This window comes from Atractosteus spatula, unplaced genomic scaffold (assembly GCF_055471065.1).
Source record: "Atractosteus spatula isolate fAtrSpa1 unplaced genomic scaffold, fAtrSpa1.hap1 Scaffold_165, whole genome shotgun sequence".
Taxonomy (NCBI): Eukaryota; Metazoa; Chordata; class Actinopteri; order Semionotiformes; family Lepisosteidae; genus Atractosteus; species Atractosteus spatula.
This window is the reverse complement of record NW_028296725.1, coordinates 21,617-44,443: the sequence shown is the minus strand read 5'-3', so window position 1 is coordinate 44,443 and position 22,827 is coordinate 21,617. Positions and strand designations below refer to the sequence as shown.

The following is a 22,827-nucleotide window of genomic DNA, read 5'->3' as shown; positions in this document are numbered from 1 at the left end:
CAGAAAGCACAGACTGCTATAACTAGTCCTAGTTATATAACGATTTTAAGTATAATGATAAACTACTGCAAGGAATCGGTCCACATGAGCAAACAGGATCGTGATGTTGACACTCAATAACAACACTGATATGTGCAGTTCCTGGACGGATAGCCCTCCTGCCCATCAAACAGACTGAGTGACTGTTCGTGTCATTTAGTGTCGTCTGACCATTGACAAAGTACAACTATTTTTTTAGGACGCAAATTAAGTTAGGTAAATCTTTTTGCCCAAAACTGAAGGGGCGACATTCCTCCCTCCCCCCGTGACGCCAGGCCTGTTCCCAATCCTATTCCATAATGTCATTATATATAATACCATACAACAGTGACCGATCCTTACTAACTGCATGCGTTAAAATTGCACATCAGCTCATAGCAGGGGGCACATAGCCGCGATGTATTATCAATGTTAAATTTCAACCATAATATCGACAACATTAATAAACGCATACGTTGAGAAAATATCGAACCCAGCATATTTTCCGGTTATATACCACAATGCATTGCTAATATTCGTTGGTCACCATTTTGGACACGTTTTTCAAACGTAGAAGTATATCCGCAAATATCTCAGCAATCCTCTTTTGACGAGTAAGTATGAACAATAATAATAGTATCTGAATACATACAGATCTTTCTTAATATTATTTTGATTAAAATAGTACGTGAATAAGCAAAAAATGGCACATAAAAATAGTGTGAATGGGGAAGATGACACAAAATCGTTTTGCCGTTTCTCTATTCTTATTCTATGTTGTACTTTCAAACTTTGGGTACTCTTTAATTAGGACAGACTTTATTGCTCAACTGCTATGATGCAAGCCAAATTTTATACATTTATTTCAGCTTTGAGCTTAGTAAACCGTTCATTTTTTAGATTATACTAAAGAAGATATTAATCATCATTTATTTGGGAAGTAATATTATATAATTTTCTCCTAGCTGCGGTGCTGAAGTCCCACCCTACATCGACAGAAAAAGAAATAAAGGAGCACGCAATGTGTTACTTGAAAAATGCATATGCAAGGCAGGGGGCCAGGAGATCTGGACACTGAAAATAATAGGTTTTTGGTTCTAACTGTTAGGACAATTAGACAGGGTTTGCAAATACATTGCAAATATTTGTAATATTTGCATTGCATTGTAATATTTTTTTTCTTGGAAATATAGAAGTTGTACATTTTAAAATGTATATTTGAATCAAAATGTGGTTTTGAGTTAGTGTGTTAATGTAATTAGTTTGTGTTTGTCATTACTATACTGTATATTGCCATGTTACCAGAATTTGTAGCTGAAGTTTAAGACTAGTTGTGTTTTTTATGATTATTGCCCATATGTTGATTGTTGATTGATTGTATACAATGTATAATTTGAAATACATATGTTTCAGGTGTGAATGTGTATTTTCAGAATACATTTCTAAACCTAATCATTGGCTTGGTTTACTAGTTTCTACACCTATAAAACCTATCTTTGATGTATAATAGACCTCTACCTATATACGTATCATAGACCTCTAATGTTATCCGTATAATAGACCTCTTACCATATACGTATAATAGACGTCTAAAGTTATCCGTATAATAGACCTCTAACCATATACGTATAATAGACGTCTAAAGTTATCCGTATAATAGACCTCTAACCATATACGTATAATAGTCCTCTAAAGTTATCCGGAACTCCAACCATATATGTATAATAGTCCTCTAAATTTATCCGTATAATAGAACTCCAACCATTTATGTATAATGAACGTCTAAACATAGACGTATAATTGACGTATAACTTTAGACGTATCTTAGAATTTCATTCTAGACGAATTGCAGACCACATTTAGACGTCTAAGGTATGCGTTTAATAGACGTATATTATACGTCTTTTGCCCACTGGGAAGGTTGTGTAGGACCGCACACACTACGATGTCAGTGTTGAATAGCGTGGTTTAAAAGCTTTTTCACTAACCAGTAAGGAGTAGAAACCTAAAGTCTTCTGATCCGTAATCAGACACGTTATCCATTGTGCCATTGGCGTTTGTATTGCATTCCCATCCAGCACCACATTGAGTTCAGAGCCGCTACTATTCATGTGTTTTGTACATGTGTCTAGTTACTACGTCTTTCATTATGTCTGGTTTAAAATAATGTATCTTTAAAACAGACAAAGGGTTTATGAGTCTCCCTGAAATTCACACACGAAGAATAAAAGATATCGCGTTGAAAGAGAATACAAAAATGCCGGCGATAGAAAACGGAGCGTCTTAAGTGCGCGCTATCACTGAACTAAGCTCCCGATCGGTAAGTTTGTCGGCGGGTTTTTAATTGTGTTAGGAAGCGCAAACAGTCAACAGTGTACATTTTAAAGGTCTAAGCAAAACAATCAGACTTGAGGATTATTCAGAACAGGAGCCTCTACTTCTTTGTATACTGAGCTTTCGGGTGAACATCAAAGTGAAAGAGAAATTCGCAATTTTCCCTTTTTGATTAAGGAACAAGAAAACACCATCCTTTGAATTGGATTCAAACCAGGGACATAAGAAATACTCGCTGCTTTTTCAACAATCTTAAGAGCTAGCAAGTGAGCTATCGAGAGGTCAGAAAATAAACGTTTTGTCACACGCGTTGCCCAATGTAGTGTAGTGTTCCTCTTTATTTAAATCCCAGTTCGACATCAAAATACCCACTCCCATAGTCTCGTTTAGTAGAAGAAATGGACCAGGCTTCTACTCTATAAACGTCCAAAGTTCTTATAAAACATTTAAAGGGATATCAGTGCTGGCGGAAATTGACTCTTTTTCTAGTGGGATCAGGATCACATAAAACCTTTCGTTTGGATTGAGAAGAGGATCATGTTGACACTCAAAACATACTAACCTTTGCTTCTTTCGAGGACGAATGGATTATTGAGCTGCGAACATCAGTTCAAATCAAATCTCTCCAACTGCAGTTGCTTCTTTGAGAGTTTCTTCAAATCTTTCAACTGAACGTCAATATCGAGGGATATTGATGGTAATATCATACGGATTTTGGTTTTCTTTTGATCGAAAATTGTATTAAAATACAAGCCTCTTTCACATTTGTATAATACTTTCCGTTGCATCCTCAGATAAAAATTCTAAATACCACAAAGTTACAATATATGGAATAGCATTTATTTTAAAATGTATTTTAAAATTTGCATTTATTTAGAGCTATATTTAGAGCTTAGTAAAGATAACATTGCTAATATTGATGGAGTAGAAATGTAAGATGAATTGATAGCTTTTTCTGAGCTAAAAAAGTCCTACAACGCCTCCTGTAACAGGTAAGGACTCATAGCAAGACAGTGCTATTGCATTGCGCATTTTGCAGATAGGACCAGTTTCTGCTTCTGGTGAGTGCATTTTTTCCAAACTGAAATTAACAAGAACATTTTCAAGATGCGCCATGTCCCTAAATCGTTCATCAGGACTACTATTAATGTCAGGTGAAAGCAGTACAAAGCATAAATTTAACCTATTAAGAGACTATATCTGTCAGCTACTGCTGTAAGCCATATTCAGCCAACGCTAGAAATATTACTACTCTACTACAGTAAATAAAGATAGCAAGTCCAACTTAGAAACGGATCACAAGTCGAAGACATAAACCGACGAGGGTGGGATTCGAACCCACGCGTGCAAAGCACAATGGATTAGCAGTCCATCGCCTTAACCACTCGGCCACCTCGTCTCGCAAGCCACTTCCCCTTGGGCATGATTTTGCTCGGCGACCAGGCTCAGCGCACATCGACCTCAGATGTCTCAGAGCGGTGTGTCCAAGCGGCTGTATAAGAATAGGTAATAGGTTTATTCCATGCTGAAAAAAAGAAGAAAGAGAACACAATGTTTCGGCCGTGGAGTCTTCTTCATGTGTGAGAGAGACAGGACAGTAGGCAAAGGTAAAGTAGCGGGAGAACAAAGGTTTGAGGGTGGGTACCCACCTGTATAAGAATAGTGTTCTGCCGGTGCTGTGGTAAAGCTGGTTAAAACACCTGTTTCATAAAGAGGAGATCCTGGATCCGAATGCCAGCGGTACCTTTTTTTCCTGTCTTGTTTTACAGAACATGTAATTTGGGACACTCAAAGAGGTCTTGATTTGGTTTTATGCGTTTATTAATTTCCTTTGCAGAACAACTTGTTTTTTTTAAATCATATAGCTTGCGAAAGATGAAATGCAAGCAAATTTTTTTGTTCACCAAAAGTATGTACAAGTATGTTGATTGTTGATTGATTGTATACAATGTATAATTTGAAATACATATTTTTCAGGTGTGAATGTGTATTTTCAGAATAAATTTCTAAACCAAATCATTGGGTTGATTTACTAGTTTCTACACCTGTAAAACCTATCTTTGATGTATAATAGACCTCTAAAGTTATCCGTATAATAGACCTCTAAAGTTATCCGGAACTCCTACCATATATGTATAATTGTCTTCTAAATTTATCCGTATAATAGAACTCTAACCATTTACGTATAATGAACATCTAATCATAGACGTATAATTGACGTATAACAATAGACGTATATTAGAATTTCATTCTAGACGAATTGCGGACCACATTTAGACGTTTAAGGTATGCGTTTAATAGACGTATATTATACGTCTTTTGCCCACTGGGTACAACGAAAAAAACACAACAACAATACAATTGTATAACAAAAGAAAGACAGAGACAACAGCCGATGTGCAAAAAACAACAATAGGCAGTGTGCAAAATAACAAAAAGGTAACAGGTTATGTGCAAAAACATGCATCAAAAGAATGAAATAAAGGGATAGAAATGATGGGGAGTGAGCTTTTGACATGTATGGTAGAGGCAGATTTTCAATGTGTGTTTGGGTTTTTGGTAAGAAAGAAGGCACTGTGAGGTTCAGATCATAGGTGAGAGGTGAGGAGAGAGTGAGAGAGGCTGGGAGTTTGATAGTGCGGGGGTAAAAACTGTTTCTGAGTCTGGTAGTCCGGACCCGAATGCTCCGGTACCGTTTTCCATGTCATGCTAAACGCCACAAATTGTGTTAGTCCAGTAGTATCAATCGTCCTAAAGTTACGGAAAATCGAATGCGACTGGTGTAATCAGCACACATTTTTTCAGAATAGTCGAGCTGTTTAAAACAGCAAATTCACAGCTTCGTGTCTTTTAAGCTTTGTGTTTCACTCTCCAAATAGAGGCACGGGTTCAAATCCCACTCCCGACAATCAGGCGTTTTACCCTCTTTGTGAGTTCGAGCCTCACCTGGAGCAGTATAGCCTGTCTTTAGCTACTGAAAGCAACTGTCGAGTTTAGATACTCTTAGGTATTTGACGGAGATAAATTAACATCAAACGAACAAGGAAAGGTAAAGGTTTATTTCGAGTCACAATCAAAGAAGGCTCCACAGCTGAAACATTGTGTTTCCTTCTCTTTTCAGCATGGAATAAACCTACAGTACCTTATCAGGATGGCCGAGTGGTCTAAGGCGCCAGACTCAAGGACTCCTATCTTTTCATCGCTTGGGTGTTCTGGGGTGAGTTTCCCGAAAACGATGAATCTTAGAGACGAACGAGCAACTTTACGATGTACGTAGGTAACATACAAGCTACTTTTTCGTGGGTTTCCCAAAACCCCTCTTAATCGATCATTTAACGAGCGAGTATAAAGTACTTCTTTGTTAACCCCGCCCATGAAGTCGCTCAGCAAAAAGCATCACAAGTCGATTGACAAACAATTGATTGACAATACTTTCATTATATGGTGTAATAAAATAAATGACTGACATGCTGTAAAAGAAAACCAAGTTTAACTGTGTGAACAGTGTATGCGTCCTGCACGACGTCTTTGATTTAAAGCAATATTTTTTGTCACGCTGCCATCGTTAGGAATCACAGTGTTTCAAGAGAAAATACTGTTGTTATTTAAAGTTGTTGGGTGTGTTGGAACTCCTTTTTAATTGGTCTTATTAACATGACATCTGGAAAAATTAACTACTAAGCTTGGCACGTGTCACTCAACAAATACAGGACCTATAATCAAATTTAAAAACAAGTAGGTCTAAGCTTTACCGTCAACAATCAAGACAGAACATAAAACGGCATTCGAACTTAAAATATTGTATGGACCGCGGGTTTCGGTACGGAATGGAACAGGCGTAGGACTCAGGGAATGGGGTTGAACAACACATTTAATAACTCGAATCGGGAAAGGTACACACACAGGGACAGGGGTTACAGCGCTGCACCTACACTAACATACATACACACGAAGGGAAGAGACTGTATCTCAGCCTCCGTCCCACTATATACAGTCCGGTAGTCCCCAGGTGCTGTTCTCAGAACGCCCTGCGTGGCGCTACATTGTAATACATGTTACATGTTTCACGTTCTTTATGGAATTTAAATACAATTTAAACCCCACCCCAAAAGTACTAAAAGAGGGAGTATTATTAAAACATTTGACTTATGAATATGAAATTTACCCAAGATGACTAATAAATTCATAACTGTATAAATAAATGTTCTTTTTTCGAATTTCCTCTTACATAGTACAACAAAATATCAAAATCCTTAATATAAAATCTTAGTATTCTATATTTCCAGAGAATTCCCATGATGTGAATTGAATGTGCTCTGTCTGGCGATCTCTGTCGCTAAGGTTGGCGCAAGAGGTAGCCAGTTTAAGAAGCACTTAGTGATTAACGAGTGGGTCGGGGAGCACGTAGATTACGAAGGATTATAACGTTCTACTTTAGTTACGATAGGTTTTAGGAAACACTCGTAAATCAACGATCGATCTTAAGAGCGAGTTTACGATGTTCTTAGCGCTACGATGCTTTCGGGAAACTCACCCCCTGGTCTCTGAATAGAAGCGTGGGTTCAAATCTCACTCTTGACAGCCGCTCCCTTTTCCCTCTCTTGCATTTGTCCCGTCTTCTTGTGCTCGCTAACAACGACAGGAAGAGGAAAACGGAGAAACCGATTTGTGGGCACCCGATGTGCAGGGAAATGCTTCGTGAACACTTACACGTTATTAGCAGAAAATCAAATGGGGTTCGATTTCTGCCTTAAAAACTGTTTGGGGTGCCTGTAATCGAGTAAAGATTTACGGCAAGGTATGCATTTAAAGGAGAAAGACCGAAATATAAATCCAGAAGAAGATTTCTTAAAACATATTGCTGTCCGTGCGGTTTCTCCTGTATTTAATTAATTGTGGCATTGTGAAATCAACCTGTAGCCCTACGGAATGCAGAGTGACAACGACAGGAGCAGAGAGGATTATATCAGAGCTCGAACAGAGAGTTCGAAAATATAGGCAGATCGAGTTATAGAACATTTGATTTAAACTTTCCTATCTGCTCGGCCTTACTGAAGTATTTGTAGCTGTATTTCATCTTCTGTCTATTTCTATACTTTACAGTAGATAGTGTTTAGCCAGAGAAGAGAGATACAAGCGCTATACCCCCACAGCAGCCGCCGATTCCGATAACCTTAACTAAAGCAGGAAGATCAGTTTCTGCTCGAGACAGTCGTTTTCTGAACTGTAAATCTCCAACACGGGCTGGAAACGCTGTGTGTCCGGACTCAGTGGTTATATAAGAAAAGACTCAGCGAGCTGCAGGCGCGGCTCATTGCTCTGCGCTCCCCGTGCTGAATGCGCGTGTCCTCTCTCATTCATTACCTTCATACTGTAACGCTTACGGCCGACAGGTACTGTGTAAGAGCCGGCGTACCAGAGCAGGTGACGTCACCGCCCTTCCCTGTGATAGCAGGACTACAGCTACTGGGCTGTGTAGAGATCTCTCTTTAGCTCACGGGGCTAGGTCGCTGCAGAGAGACGCGGAAGTCCCGGGTTCGAGCCACCTATACTTTGGGCCGACCAGATGCGGCAAGGGCGCCCGCCTGAGCCCCCGTAGCGTTACATTAGTGTCAGAAGCGGGGTGGGATAGCCCTTCGCCGGGGACGGCGATTTAAGCGGGGGAGAGTGTAACGCTTACGGCCGTCAGGTACTGTGTAAGAGCCGGCGTACCAGAGCAGGTGACGTCACCGCCCTTCCCTGTGATAGCAGGACTACAGCTACTGGGCTGTGTAGAGATCTCTCTTTAGCTCACGGGGCTAGGTCGCTGCAGAGAGACGCGGAAGTCCCGGGTTCGAGCCACCTATACTTTGGGCCGACCAGATGCGGCAAGGGCGCCCGCCTGAGCCCCCGTTGCGTTACAATACACTCCTCTCAAACCACAGCAAACTCCCGGAATATTTCGGTGAACACATACTTTATTTCCGAGATCACAGGCAGAAACAATAAACACGATGAAAACAGGAAGGTATTATGATCGTAGGGGGAAATGCACACAAATAAATTTCCTAATATCCAATAAAATCTAGTCACGTTCTGATGCTATTCTGATTTATCTGAATAGTTTTGGCAGAGTTGTTACAGCAAAGAGACACATAAACTTTTTTTTTATTTCATTCGAGCTGTAGTTTTGATTCAATTTGGAAAAACTGCACTCACCAGAAGCTGAAATGGGTCGTGTTTACATAATGCATAATGTAATAGCAACGTTTGGAGTTTAATCTTGCTACGAGTCCTTTCCTGTTATAGGAGGCGTTTTAGGACTTTTTTAGCTCAGATAAAGCTATCAATTCATCTTACATTTCTACTACATCAGTATTAGCAACGTTATCTTTATCTAGCACTAAATGTAGCTTTAAATAAGAGTACATTTTAAAACATATGTAAAAATAAATGCTATTCCATATATTGTAACTTTGTGGTATTTAGAATGTTTATCTGAGGATGCAAGGGAAAGTATTATACCTTGCGAAACATCCAAGACAAAGGTAAAAGAGGCTCATATTTTAATAAAATTTTCGATCAAAAGAAAACCACAATCTGTATTATATCATCGTCAATATCCCAAGACGTTCAGTTGAAAGATTTGAAGAAACTCTCCAAGAAGCAACTGCAGTAGCAGAGTTTTGTTTTGAACCGATGTTTGCAGCTCAAAAGTCCTCGTAAGAAGCAAAGACAGGGATGTTTTGAGTGTCACCATGATCCTCTTCTCAATCCAAAAGAAAGGTTTTATATGGTACTGATCCCACTAGAAAAAGAGTCAATTTCCACCTGCACTGATGTCCCTCCAAACGTTTTGTAAGACCTCTGGAAGATTATACAGTAGAATCCTGGTCCATTTCTTCTACTAAACGAGACTGTTAGTGAGTATTTTGATGTCGAACTGCGATTTATATAAACAGGAACTCTACACTACATTGGGCTACGCGTATGACAAAACGTGTGCGTTTGGAGTCGACCTTTCGATAGCTCAGTTGCTAGAGCGTAAAACTGTTTAAAAAAGCAGCGGACGATTGTTATGTAGCTGTTTTGAATCCGGCTCGAAGGATGGTGTTTTCTTGTTCCTTAATTAAAAAGTGAAAATAGCGAATTTGTCTTTCACTTTGACGTTCACCGAAAGCTCAGTAAACAGAGAAGCAGAATTCTCTTCACATCTAATTGTCTTGCTTTGGCCTTTAAAATGCGCTCTGTTGACTGTTCACATTTCCTAACACAATTAACCTGCGGAAAAAGTTCACTATCAGGAGTTTAGTTCACTGGTAGTGCGCTCGTACTATATGAAGCTTCGTTTTCATTCGCCGGCGTCTCCACTCTGGATTCTCTTTAAACGCGATATCTTTCCTTCCTCGTGTGACTTCCTTCGTGTGTGAATTTCAGGGAGACACATAAACCCTTTGTCTGTTTTCAAGAGACATTTTTATAAAACCAGACAAAATGAAAGACGTAGTAATTAGACACACGTAAAAAACACGTGAATCTAATTGAGAAAATGCGGATCTGGACAATGTATTACTAGTAGCGGCTCTGAGCTCACTGTAGTGCAGTTGAGTAAGATGATAGTGGGGCCAGTGGCGCAATGGATAACGCGTCTGACTTCGGATCAGAAGATTGCAGGTTCGATTCCTGTCTGGCTCGTGAAGGTTTTACACCCGCTACTCAACACTCTTCCTAGTGTGTGCGGTCCTACACAACCTTACTATAGACTGGGTGAGTCTCCTGTTCCATCTCCAGTTCTTTCCGCACATAACGTCTGTTTCATCACCGTTATTGTAGGACCACAGCCACAGATATGAGAAGACATACTGTTCCGAACAACTGTCTTAAATAATCACGTTGAAAAAGTTGAAAATAAGTTTTTTTTTTCTTAAACATAACCTTACATTTGCCTGTAAAGTTCAAACTATTTTCTGTAGCCACAAATCCCCAATATTTCTGCCGTCTCCTGAGAAACACAAGTATAGAGTTAAAACACAATAAATAATGCCACAAATCTATTCAGTTAACACCCAGATGTGACAGAGGTGACTTGCACCCCCTTTAAATATGTATTTCCTAAATTTCAGTTCTCTTCCCTCCCCAAGATACCTGCAAATTCACTATCGCATATTAAAGGCTGTACATGCATTACCTGTAATACAGCTACTAATAAAGATATACATTAAAGTTAATTATTAATAAATAATACTATTATTCATAAAGACGTATTCATAAGATTCATCGTGAATAGTTGCGGTGTCTGGAAAGCAACTGTAGTTAAATATAGAAAAAAGAGTTGTAGTTATTGAGGCAATTTCAGGTAGAATGTAAGAACTAAAGTTAACTAGTCCCACAGTAATGCGGGGGGTCCTATCAATAGAAAAAAAAAATTGTAACACGAAAACACAACAACCACAAAACGAGAAGTCTTCAGGGAACCTAGGTAAATCCCTGTAGAGGACTAACAACTATAAAAACAAACAAACAAATGAAACAACTTCAAAAAATAAAGAAAAAGAACATTAAAAACATATCTGGGAAACAACAAAAACACAGAATCTAACTGCGAGAGCTTTTTCAAGTTTTCGGTACTCCATCGTGCTCCTCTCATCTAAGTAGATATCACTCAGGTCAGTTGGAGGTCCACAGCTGATGGTAACTTAAGTAAGTAGCTGTGTCAGCATGCATGGGCTGCAAAGGAATGAGGAAAGGTTTATTCCATGCTGAAATGAGAAGAAAACATAATGTTTTGGCTGTGGAGCCTTCTTTGGAATAAACCTTTACTTGTTTATTTAGACCAAATCTCCAGCAAATACCTAAAAGCACCTAAGCTCGTCAGTTGCTTTCGGTAGCTTAAGACACAGGCTACACTGCTTCAGGTGAGGTTCGAACTCAAACCCTCGGCATGACTCTGCTGTAGAAGTACCGCACGCTGACCGATTGCACAACTGGAGCTGTGTAACTCCTTCTCCTCATACAGACTTGAGCTGCAGAAACACAGGGCGAAAACTGGGTTTCGGTTGCAGATCCATCTCCACTTGGGGGAAAGGGACAGTAAAATAGCAAGGAAAATACAAGAGAAGAAACTGAAAGAATTGTGCTCACTGCAGAGTAGGAAGGAAAGAGGTGGCCGGATACATAAAACAGCTCGGCGGATAATTTGTAACAACATTCTTTGGTGAATGGATTTCTCTTCAAGTTCCGCCGTGCAGTTTGAACGTTTGTTCTCCCAGATCAGTTGGTTATATGAGATCAGCTGATATAAATTAGGACTAATCAGAATCAATACAATTGATGTCTGGCAAAGGCAAATAACCTTTGTACATGATCTGGAATGTGACTGGTTAAATTTCAGCATAGTTACAACTTCCTTTATAAAGGGTGTGCACACTTATACAACCAAGGCATGGAAAGATTTTTTTTTAATTATTGTTCAAAAAAATGTTCCATTTTTTTTTCTTAAATGTTGTTGTTTAAAAGATCTTATTAAATGTGAAAAAATCGGACTGTGAAAAGGTCAAAATGTTAGTGAAAAAATCAGTCATGTGAGGAAAGATGGATTGTGGGAGACCCTTGACTCTCCATGTCATGCTGTATTTCTCTCTCATTCTACTGGGAATGATGGTGCTGTCGATTCTGGATAAAGTCTGTCAGTGGTCATTCCAGATGGGTCAGGTATGACTGCGCTTTGGCACAAGAAGAGACATGTGACTTGTGAGGACCCTGAGAGTGTCTTTTCTTCTAGAGCTCGGATAGCTCAGTCGGTAGAGCGTCAGACTTTTAATCTGAGGGTCCAGGATTCAAGTCATGCTTTTCTTAAATCTATTGTGAATGTCATTATAAATCGTCTTTTATCTTTCACTTTTCTAGCTGTACTGTGGTTATTTTAAATGTTCATCACTTGTATTTTCTCTAGTGTTTCCTTTCACAAACCGAAATTGTTCAAGGTGATCTTGTCACTCTACTCCAAGTAGATAATCTAAATCAGTGGTTCTCAAACTGTGGTACGCGTACCGGCAGTGGTACGTGGCGTGCCGCCTGGTGGTACGCCAAATGACCCTGGAACTGTGTTGTGTGCGCTGAAAAATCGGGACGGGTTTTCATATTTTGTATTTTAATACGTGTCGAATACGCAGCCTATGTACTACGATACATTGCGTGCTAATACTTCAGTGGACACAAGAGATACTCTGTAATTCTATACCACTCTATAGGAATGCGTGCTACGGATGCAAGTGACCAATTGTATTTAAAAAAAGCTACTGTATCTCCAGCAAATAGGGAGAAAGGAGAATGTGTGTGATTTTGGAACAATGCCAACGTTGTAAACACAGGAATGCATAGAAATACGTGCTACGAACGCAGGTAATCTTGTGAGCACACGAAAGCGTGATACCAGAAAAATATTTAATAACTGTTCTAATTTGAGAAAAATACACCGAGCGTCTCTGTGTTTTGCTCCCATGCGCATGAAATAAAAACTTTAAATAAATACGGAAATAAAAACGGAAACGCGGAAAAATGCAAGCTTGCAGATTGCTAAAGCAGGTAAGCTACACTATTTTGAAGAACCTTATTTACCGTTGGCAAAAGAGCTGACACGTATTAAGTGTGGAGAAAAAGCTGCTAAACAGCTCGACCTGCTGCCCCCCTCCCCGTGAAAGACACAGTCATTCATAGAATTATTGAAATGAAGGATTATATCAAACGTACACTGATAGAGCGCGTTAAGATGAGCAGATGTTTTTCACTGCAATTAGATGAGTCTGTAGTCGATTTGGTCAATTTGCTCGTTTACGTTAGATACGAGTTTGAGGGTACGTCCCATGAAGACTTTCTGTTCTGTAAACCGCTACCAACAGGAACTACAGGAGAGCACATATTTCAGCTTCTGAATAAATTTATCGAACAGAATGGCCTCGACTGGATAAAATGCGTCTGAGTTTGTACAGACGGTGCTAGAGCAATGACAAGCCGACATAACGGTGTAGTTGCACGAATTAGAGAGGTTGCTCCAGAAAATAATGTACGCATTACAACATCCACCGCGAGACCTTTGCCGTCAAGAAAATGCCTGACGATTTAATATCTGTTAGACTCGAAAAATTGTATCAAGGCTCGAAAAATTCATTCACCTCTGCTTTGCTCAACTAAACAGGCTCACCCCTCTCACTGAAATGGTGCTTTTTTATTAGTTGTTGTTAATGTTTTTTTTTCCTGTAAAACACTTTGAGAAGCCACCTTTAAAGGCGCTATATCAAATAAAGTTTATTATTATAATATTTATTATATGTGTGTGTGTGTGATTGTGTGCGCACACACACGCTCATGTTGGTCATTGAGAATTTCTGGGGTTCCTATGAGATGATGACTTGTAGGTGGTACTTGGATGCTTTGGTTGGATTAGGGGTGGTATTTGGTCCAAAAAGTTTGAGAACCACTGATCTAAATGAAATCACTGTAGAGTACAGGGCACGCAGTGAGGAGGTCATGCAGTGAGTACTCTTGAATGCAACAAGAGGAAAGGCACACTGCACATCTGCAGAGTATCACGTCCGAGTTTACAGTGACATCAAAGATTGGAAACGATGTAGCTTTTTTATTAAAGGTTCAAGGAAACCTGAATATGTTTGCTAAGGTATTTCAGAATTACAGTCAAATCGAGTAAGATTGCTGCACAGATCTGCAGTCTGCAATTAGAATACTATTTGTGCGTTGTATAAAATACGCCGTTGTAGAATACTATTCGTGCGTTGTATAAAAAACTTTTTTAAAACAGGAGAGATACATTTAGGAATGCGTCTTCCTGTAAAAATAAAATCACTTCAAGGGCACTATAAGCACCGTCTGAAGCCTGCTTCACAAAGGAACTATTTTCAAAGGACCAAAGAAGAAAATATTTCACCAAGTAAGAGGAAGCATCTCAGAAAAAGGAGGTGGGGTTGCTTCTACATACTGTAACACCATAAGGTCAGACTACAAATGCCACTGTACAGAGTAATTTGCCAAGTGGTCTAAGGAGCTGGATGAAAGCTCCAGCCCCTTTGAGGGCATGAGTTGGAATCCCACTGCTGCCAAATATCTCCTTGTTAAGAATCACAGTTTTGTTGTTGTTGCCCCCATGTAATTGAATCAGTTTCAATAGAATTAATTTGAAAAGTAATAATCATATTTGTTCTGTTCCTCTTCTCATTGCAATTTGTACCGAAATATTTATTTCATTTTATTTTAAAAACGTGTTAGCCTTGATTGGAAGGAGGTGGCATTGCAGGCAAGGTAGCCAAATGTTAAGGCTTTTGTCTCGTAAACAGAAAGTCGGAGTTTCAAACCCTGTCCGTGCTTGTTTCACTTATCATGACGTTCCTTTATCTAAGTCTTTAAATGTCTTGCACTGTACGAATCTCTATAATAAGAAGAAAATAACTTCATAATCCTTCTGTTGTCCTACCATAATCTGCACTGCTTTTGAATTGACAATGTTTGTCTCTCTTCACACCCAATTTATAAATGATCGTCTCAGTGTAAAAAGGAACGTGTGTTTGGTACAGCCCCCACTCCATGGTGTGATCACAAACAGATCAGGTGAGCTGTTAGTATAGGTTAGAAGTATCATTCGATGCCCTGAAAAACTGACTTAGGGACGCACAGACAGTGTTTTTTGAACAAGTACACAATAAAATATTTATTGGAACAAATCATTGCCTGCCTTCAAGACTGTCATGCTAAACGCCACGTGTTCATCCGGGTGTCAGTTGTCCTAAAGCTTCAGAAAATTGGACACAATGGGTGCATTCAGCACAGTGCTTTCTAGTACTCGTCAGGATGGCTGAGTCTTGTCTTTCCATGTTGCTTATGTGCCCTGGTCTCTAAGTGGAGGTGGGGGTTCAAATATCACTCCCAATAGCTAGGGTTTTTTTCCCTGTCTTGCACTGTTCCAGTCTACTTGTACTCACTGACAATCACAATAGGAGGAAAATGTAGAAACTGCTTAGCAAGAACATAAAGGACAGGAAAATGCTTCCCAAACACATAAATGTCTTTAGCAGAAAGGAAAATTAGATAGGCTTCGATTTCTGCATTTATATAATCCAATATATAAGCAAACAGCACAAGGGGACTCTTCAGTCTACTCCTGTCCTACAGTAACACTGATTCAAACCAAGGTTGTTGCAGCTTCAAAGCAAAGCTCTTACCATTCTTACCAGCAAGATTTGTTTTTTCAAGGAAGGAAACACTAATGTAAAATATACTGTAACTAGACAGGAAGTATTCTTAAGTTAAAATTATAATAATAATTGTTAAAATAATCATTTTGTTCTCTCTTGCAGTAACTGATTATAATATTTGTTTGTGGTTTGGTGATTATTGAAAGCAGAACAATTGTCAGTAACGTTTGAAACATACAGGCACGTGTCTCCTGCAGTTACTGAAGAATTTTCAATGTATTTCTCTGTGTCCGCGTGCCTGGTGCATCTTTATTGGACAAAGTCTTTTTCCACTAAAAGAAGGAAAGAAAAATTTGATTATTATTAGTTCATCAGTTGTTTTGATCAAATTATTATAATGCAGTGCCAGGTACAATTAAGGTATATTATGTACATGAACGTCATGTCTGAGACAGTGATGCCAGCTGACTATCGCTGGAGGACAGTTCATCATGAGTGTGTAAGTAAGCATAATGAAGGAGAAGAGATCGGCCTCTGTGATGCAGTGTCCAGTGACACTAACTATCTGTCCTACTGTTCTCTGCTAATGTAGTGGGTGAATGTAAGGTTTCTTTCTTGTAAAATATAATCGAGTGCATTTTTGCTGCTGAAAATGAATCTTGTGCATTTCAATTTTGTGTTCATCTTCCGATATTGTCACCTAATTCTGTATATCATTTCATCAGACTGCTACATTTGTAGGAGCTCAATTGCATTAGATTGCATAGTGATAGTATTTCTTGCTTTTTAAATACTTCAGTCAAAAATGTTGAGAAAGTGCTCCTGTTTTCACCATTCTAAGAACTGTGATGCAACAGAAATATTTACTCTCATAAAAGAAGTTGAGTTCTGTTACAGTCTTGAGTGACACAAACCTTCTCTTTTACTGCACTACACTTCTCCAGAGGCCAGTTCAGCACACAAGGATCCTCAGGCAAACAAATGCTATGATCGCTTGATAAAAGCCATTTCTCATCCTTTCTTTTAGTGTCAGTGCTACTATTGTATGCAAAGGAGGCGACTTCAAACTGAAAGATGTAATCGTCTTACAGAGAGTCTTCATGAAGTCATGCGTCGGGTAGCGTTCCACTGTCAATTGACTGGGCTTGTGAAGAAACCAATCTCATTCAACGACCATACAAATTGCACACCTTAAGACACATGAAGATAAATGTGTGTGCTGATTGACACAAAAAATGTCACTTCACATTATCCGCAAAGCTGTTTTACTTGTCCAACCTCCTCTTCCTACTTTGCAGTAAGCACAATTCTTTCAGTTTCTTCTCTTGTATTTTCCTTGCTATTTTACTGTCCCTTTCCCCCATGTGGAGATGGATTCACATCCAAAACCTAGTTTCACTCTGCGTTTGTGCCACTTTTACAATCTGTGTAGGAGCTTTTCTAGGGAAGTCCAGTGGTGCAATCAGTCAGTGTGTGGTACTTGCACAGCTGTGCACAGTGGAGTCATGCTGAGGTGGTGAGTTCAAGCCTTCTCTGGAGCCATTAAACCTTTTGAATGTTTTCCATCCATAAAAAGTTCATTTGCCCTAGCAGTTTCACTGTGACTTTGCAGGTAAAATATTAATAAGGAGAATAATGTTTCGTATGCAATAAAAATAACCACACCAGAAAATATTGAAGGGAAATGGCTTGTCGCACTATTCGCAGCAGGCACTCAGACACAAAAACTTTCCTGTCACTAAAGTAAATTCATGAAGAAGAGGAGTGACATCATTGCAAAGGCGATATTTTCTGATGGCTGTTTCGGTTAACAATTATTCGCGTTAGAATTACTACTGTCATTACTACTAATAGTGATAAAAACAGAGGACTCACAGCTCTCTGGGTGTTGGTCTGGACTCTAGAAAGTGTTTCTATTTGCAAGCGGCTCTGGACCTCAACACCTGTTGATGGGCCACTTCTGTCAGACACACCAGTGGAGCCCAAGCCCACCTACACACACATTCACACACACTGACAGATATACACCTACACACTCACACACATTTATACTCACAGACACTACACACACTCACAGACACAACACAAATTTATACACACAATCAGACACTCATACACTCACACACATTCACAGACACACACATAGACACCGTATACATACATAGACACGGCATACACTCTTAGGTACAGATACACTATAACTAACACTAGTGCAGATACTGCTAATATTGCAACAGTAACACTATCACCAAAATATACACTATTCTATCATTGTTACTAACACTGACACAAACTACTTATAATAACACTAATGCTATCATTAAAACTAACACTACTACTACTATAACACTATAATTATAATTAATATTAACATGAATATGAACACTAAAACTAAAACTATCAGTAGCTCTATCATCATGATTACTCACATGAACACTAGCATGAAAACTATCAGTCGTACTGTCTAATATTAACACGAGTACACTAGTATTAGTATTAGTTGCTACCCATGACGTCACATCGCTCTTTGTGACGAAGGCGAGACACCTAGACGCGCACAGTGACGTGACGCCTGTCGCCGTGTTTACCATACTTATGATTTATAAACACTGGAAAAAAAGCATTTAAACTGTTACTTACATACATGTGTCAGCTTGGAATATAATTTTCTAGCTCTAGGATAGAGTTACCTAAATAATAATATGAATAATCATTGTTTAATTTCGGATTGAACATTATTAACACTAAACACAGTATGGTAATTGATCGATACAGTCTTTATTGACTGTTTACTAGATATTTAAAACAGGGTCAAGAATGGGAAATGAATCAGTACTCACCAATCGGTGAAGTTAATCGGTTATTCTACGGTTCTTCAGAGATCAATAACTCTCCTCCGTGCACTCAGCGCGCCTCCCGCGGTCTCCCTCTCTGATCCCGGCGCTTTTGCTGGTGTCTGTGACGTCACAGCGCTCTTTCTAACAGAGCAGAGCGCGTCTCCGCAGGAGGAGACTCCTGTCTGGAGCCTGGGGGGCTTTTCTTACAGATATAACATCTCCCAAAAAAAAAAATTCATACCGGGCTGTGAAGAGAAGCGAATCATAACAGTTGGAGAAGGAGAGCGGCAAACCAAGAAATGCAATTAATTAAACAGGGAAAAAAAATTTGTTTACTTCGCAGATTAAAGTGTTACAAAGCGTACCCGTGTGGAGGAGTAGAGAACGAGCACGAGTCCCTGAAATAAGCGCTTTTAACGGTTTTACACGAATCTTCAGAGTATTGAAGCCAGGAGGATCAGATTCCTGATCCAAGAGGTTAAAATGTGTATCCTGGTTTTATTTCCACCCAGTTCTCAGTTCCATAGGTAGTCTGATGATTTAAATGAACTGTATAACTGTTACAAGACTTCATCTAATTGTAAATTCATAAGACTGTCTGTGAGACACTTGTGAGAGCAGCTGAATCCCAGGGCTGGTGTGGATCACACACAGACAGGTCTTCTGTGTGATCTGAGTCCCACTGCTCAGAGCTACAGACTGGTCAACTGGTCACTATAGTAGTCACAACCATTGGACCATCAGCTACTAATAATCAATATGATGATCAGAGTGTCAATACTGGTGTTTATAAAATAAATACTAAGATCATTCCACACTCACTTGCATTATAAAACACTTAGAAACATGTTTGGAGGCTGACATACAGTAAAGAAAGTAATACAGAAGGGCTGGAGGTCCTGGAAAGGGTTAATAGAAGCTTCTTGCTTCTGACCTGGAACAGAGCCAACAGCTGCCAGATCAGTGACCCCTGAGCCCAGTTCACAGAATGGAGAATTGGGAGCTCTACTGTGTTTCTAAGAGGCTGGGAGGAAGGAGAAAAGGGGGAGATGTGACCTGAGTTCAGGCTGTTCTGTCTGATATTATTCATGTAGCAGCACTGATTGTCTGAATGTCCTCTGGATCTGGACTGTCAGGACAAAGAACAGTATGGAGTTGAGCTTAGATAGATAGACAATACTTTATTAAACCCCGTAGGGAAATTGATGTGTTACAGCAGTCCAGCCCAAGACAAGCAAAACAGACATCAGAATAGTTATAAAACAAAAGACAACAAAATAAATAAAAATAAATAAATAAGTACATACAGTAGGTGTGTGCAAAATGTGCTGATCATAGTCACTGTAAAAACAATAAAATATGTGCAAAATGTGCATAGGTTTATACAGACTGATTGTCCAAAAAGTACAATGGAGTAAACATGCTGTCCATAGAGGAGCAAATGAAGGGCTAACAGTCCTAGCCTAGGGCAGCGTTATACACCCTGACCGCCGCCGGGAGGAAAGACCTGCGGAAACGTTCCCTTGAACACCGTAGCTGGAGCAGCCTGTTGCTAAAAGTGCTCCGCTGCCCAGTATAAGTCCCATGAAGCGGATGAGAGGTGTTGTTCATGATGGCTGTGAGCTTGGTCAGCATTCTCCTCTCAGCCACCACCTCCAGGGGGTCAAGGCTCATTCCCAACACAGTGCCAGCCTTCTTTATAAGTTTATTGAGCCTATTTGCATCTTTTGTCATGATGCTGCTGCCCCAGCACACAACAGCGTAGAAGATGGCCGCCGCCACCACTGATTCATAAAAAATGTGTAGCAGTGTTCCACACACACCAAAGGACCTGAGTCTCCTAAGAAAATAGAGTTGGCTCTGACCTTTCTTGTACAGGGCGTCAGTGTTACCAGACCACTCCAGCTTATCATCCAGGTGTACCCCTAAGTACTTGTAGGAATGTACGCCCTCTATGTCCTCACCTTGGATGGAAACAGGGTTCAGCGGAGACTTATTCCTTTGAAAGTTGAAGATCATTTCTTTGGTCTTGCTGGTGTTAAGCTGGAGATGGTTAAGATGACACCACTCCAGAAAATTGGTAATCAAATTTTGCTTCTGTCTGAGTGTGAGTCTGAGCTGTGAATCTGACTGAGAAGAGAATAATGATTTGTTATTCTGCCTCTGAGGATTTTTCTTCTTTGCCAAGTGGTGTTACATCCCCTTCAGATACTCTGCACAGACTGCCAGAGAGAGATGGACAGATAAGAGCACACGCAGCGAGAGAGATATACTTCTTCATTAACTTTGAAGCAAGTGTTCATTTCTTTTCTGGAACAAGTTGTTTCTGAATTTTTTAAGAAAGTCATACAACTTCTGAAAGATAAAATACAAATCTTGCTTATCCGGACAGAAGAAATATTGCAAAAAAAAAAACAACAAATGCCAGTGATTTTTTCTCCTTTTAAAGAAAAGTGGAGAAAAACAACAGCAGTTCATCTCCGTCGGCTTGATTTAGCTTAATACAAGTATTCACTTCTTTTTTTCTGAAAATTACAGCCTGCGAAAGATTAAATACAGTTCTTGGTTATTCTTCGTCAGTGCAGAAGAAATACTGCGGGCTGGCAGGAAAATGCCAGTATTTTATTTCCTTTAACTACAAACATGTGAATGGTGAAAAGCAACGGGGGTGTCTCTCTGTGCAGCTGTTAAACAAAGAGCTGGTGATTCAAGCCCACTCAGGGATGCGCTTCAGATTGTTCTGATGTAAACATAATCTCCGTTAACAATTAATGGGATTTCTTCGCAACACGTTAACCCTCTTGAACTTTGCAGGAAATGTGTGTGTTTTACTCGTGTGGAACTACAACAAGTAAAAAATTAAGTACCTAAGTCAATGTCCAAGAAAACCATTTTCACGTGAGGAATTGTAGCTTTAACTGGCTGTCGGGAGAATTCATTTATACTACGCAAAAATATTTTGTATTTAAAATTAGATCACAGATTTGTTGGAGAACTTAACAATCCGGGTTATGTGCCCAGTACGCTTCCGCTGCGCCACTCTGCTGATTCAACACAACTGCTCTTCCTTTGCTTTCTAAAAGTGCGCCCGAGATTAAATGTCAACGGTAAACGCGGACGTCACTTTGAGCACTTGGTCTTTTGTAGTACAAATCTTCGCACGCTGCTCCAGTGTCTTCAGGATCGTTGAGAACCAAAGCTTCCGCTTTCCGAGGCTACTGATTCTTTCGTCGTTAATTCCCAAATCTTCAATGAGAATCAGTGAAACGAAAACCAAAAACATGCACACACTCGCGTCCTAGCGTGAAAGAAAAATGATGGAAGCATTTGAGAAATAGCAAGTGATTGCTACCTCCACACAGTTTATAAGGCTGAAAATGATGCAGGAAGGACAGCAAAGTTCTAAAAGCAGCGGTTGAAAAGCATCTACATAAGATGACAATTTCTCATAAGTAAAATCTTCAGCTTTAAAAGATTGTCATCCATATTTTTTTGTTTTACTCTTTTTCACATAACACGCTTTCGATTAATAAACTGTCTTGTAATGAAGGCTGCATTAGAAAATGCGTATCTAGCTTTGTTCAATTAAATTAAGAGATTGATTTAGGAACATAAACATATTACCGTATACAAACTGTACTGTATACAGTATGTATATGTATATTTAATGTCTTAACTGTGCCCGTTTAAGTATTGAATATTTATATGGAATTTTACCACTGAAGGGAAATCTTAGTGCCTGAGCATAAAAAGAATAGGAGCATACTGCAACGCGTGTGAAGGCCATAAACGATATTAATTTTGGAACATAAACATACAGTATATGGCTGGTCTCGGTACTTTAAAGAAAACATACACTAAACATGGTTTCATTATGACCAGAATCGGTCTTGAGATATTTTTAACTTGATTTACAGTATTTGAGAGGTATGTCTTGACACCGATACTACGTAAGTACTGCTCACGTACTGTATATGTTTCTAGGTTTATATTATGCATTTCATACGGTCAAATTACTTTTGAGCAACTGATAAGAAGCGCGAAACGGTATGCCCAGGACGTTTTAGTTTCGTTTTGTGCGGGGACTGCTTTAACTATATCGCCGTGGATTGATTAGAGATATCAAGTACATACAAGTCAATTTTCAAATGTTGTAGTTTGTCTTGTAAAAATGTTACGAGAACATCATCTGTCAACAATTACACAGGTTCTGTTTCCATATTGCGGATTTTGGTTACGTAATATTATTTTCTAATTTAACGTTGTGAATATATGATTTGGGCAAACAGAGCCGCAAAGAAGTACATTATGGGTTGTTGTTTTTTTTTGCAGTTTTATCTAGAACAAGCGATGCTTAAACCTTTGTCTGATTCTTGTGAAACTATCCACACGACAGTTACCCACAGTAGGAGTTGACTTCAGCGATGTCACTGATGGGATGTTTCTAAAAATCCATC

General features: G+C 39.3%; 2 non-coding genes across 2 annotated transcripts; one reads left to right on the top strand and one right to left on the bottom strand.

Moving 5' to 3' along the window:
• Positions 1 to 3,669: 3,669 nt before the first annotated feature.
• Positions 3,670 to 3,751, bottom strand: trnas-gcu (transfer RNA serine (anticodon GCU)). The gene has a single exon. It is a non-coding gene; the product is annotated as a tRNA-Ser (tRNA).
• Positions 3,752 to 9,953: 6,202 nt separating this feature from the next.
• trnar-ucg (transfer RNA arginine (anticodon UCG)) lies at positions 9,954 to 10,026 on the top strand. Its single transcript has one exon. It is a non-coding gene; the product is annotated as a tRNA-Arg (tRNA).
• Positions 10,027 to 22,827: the final 12,801 nt, after the last annotated feature.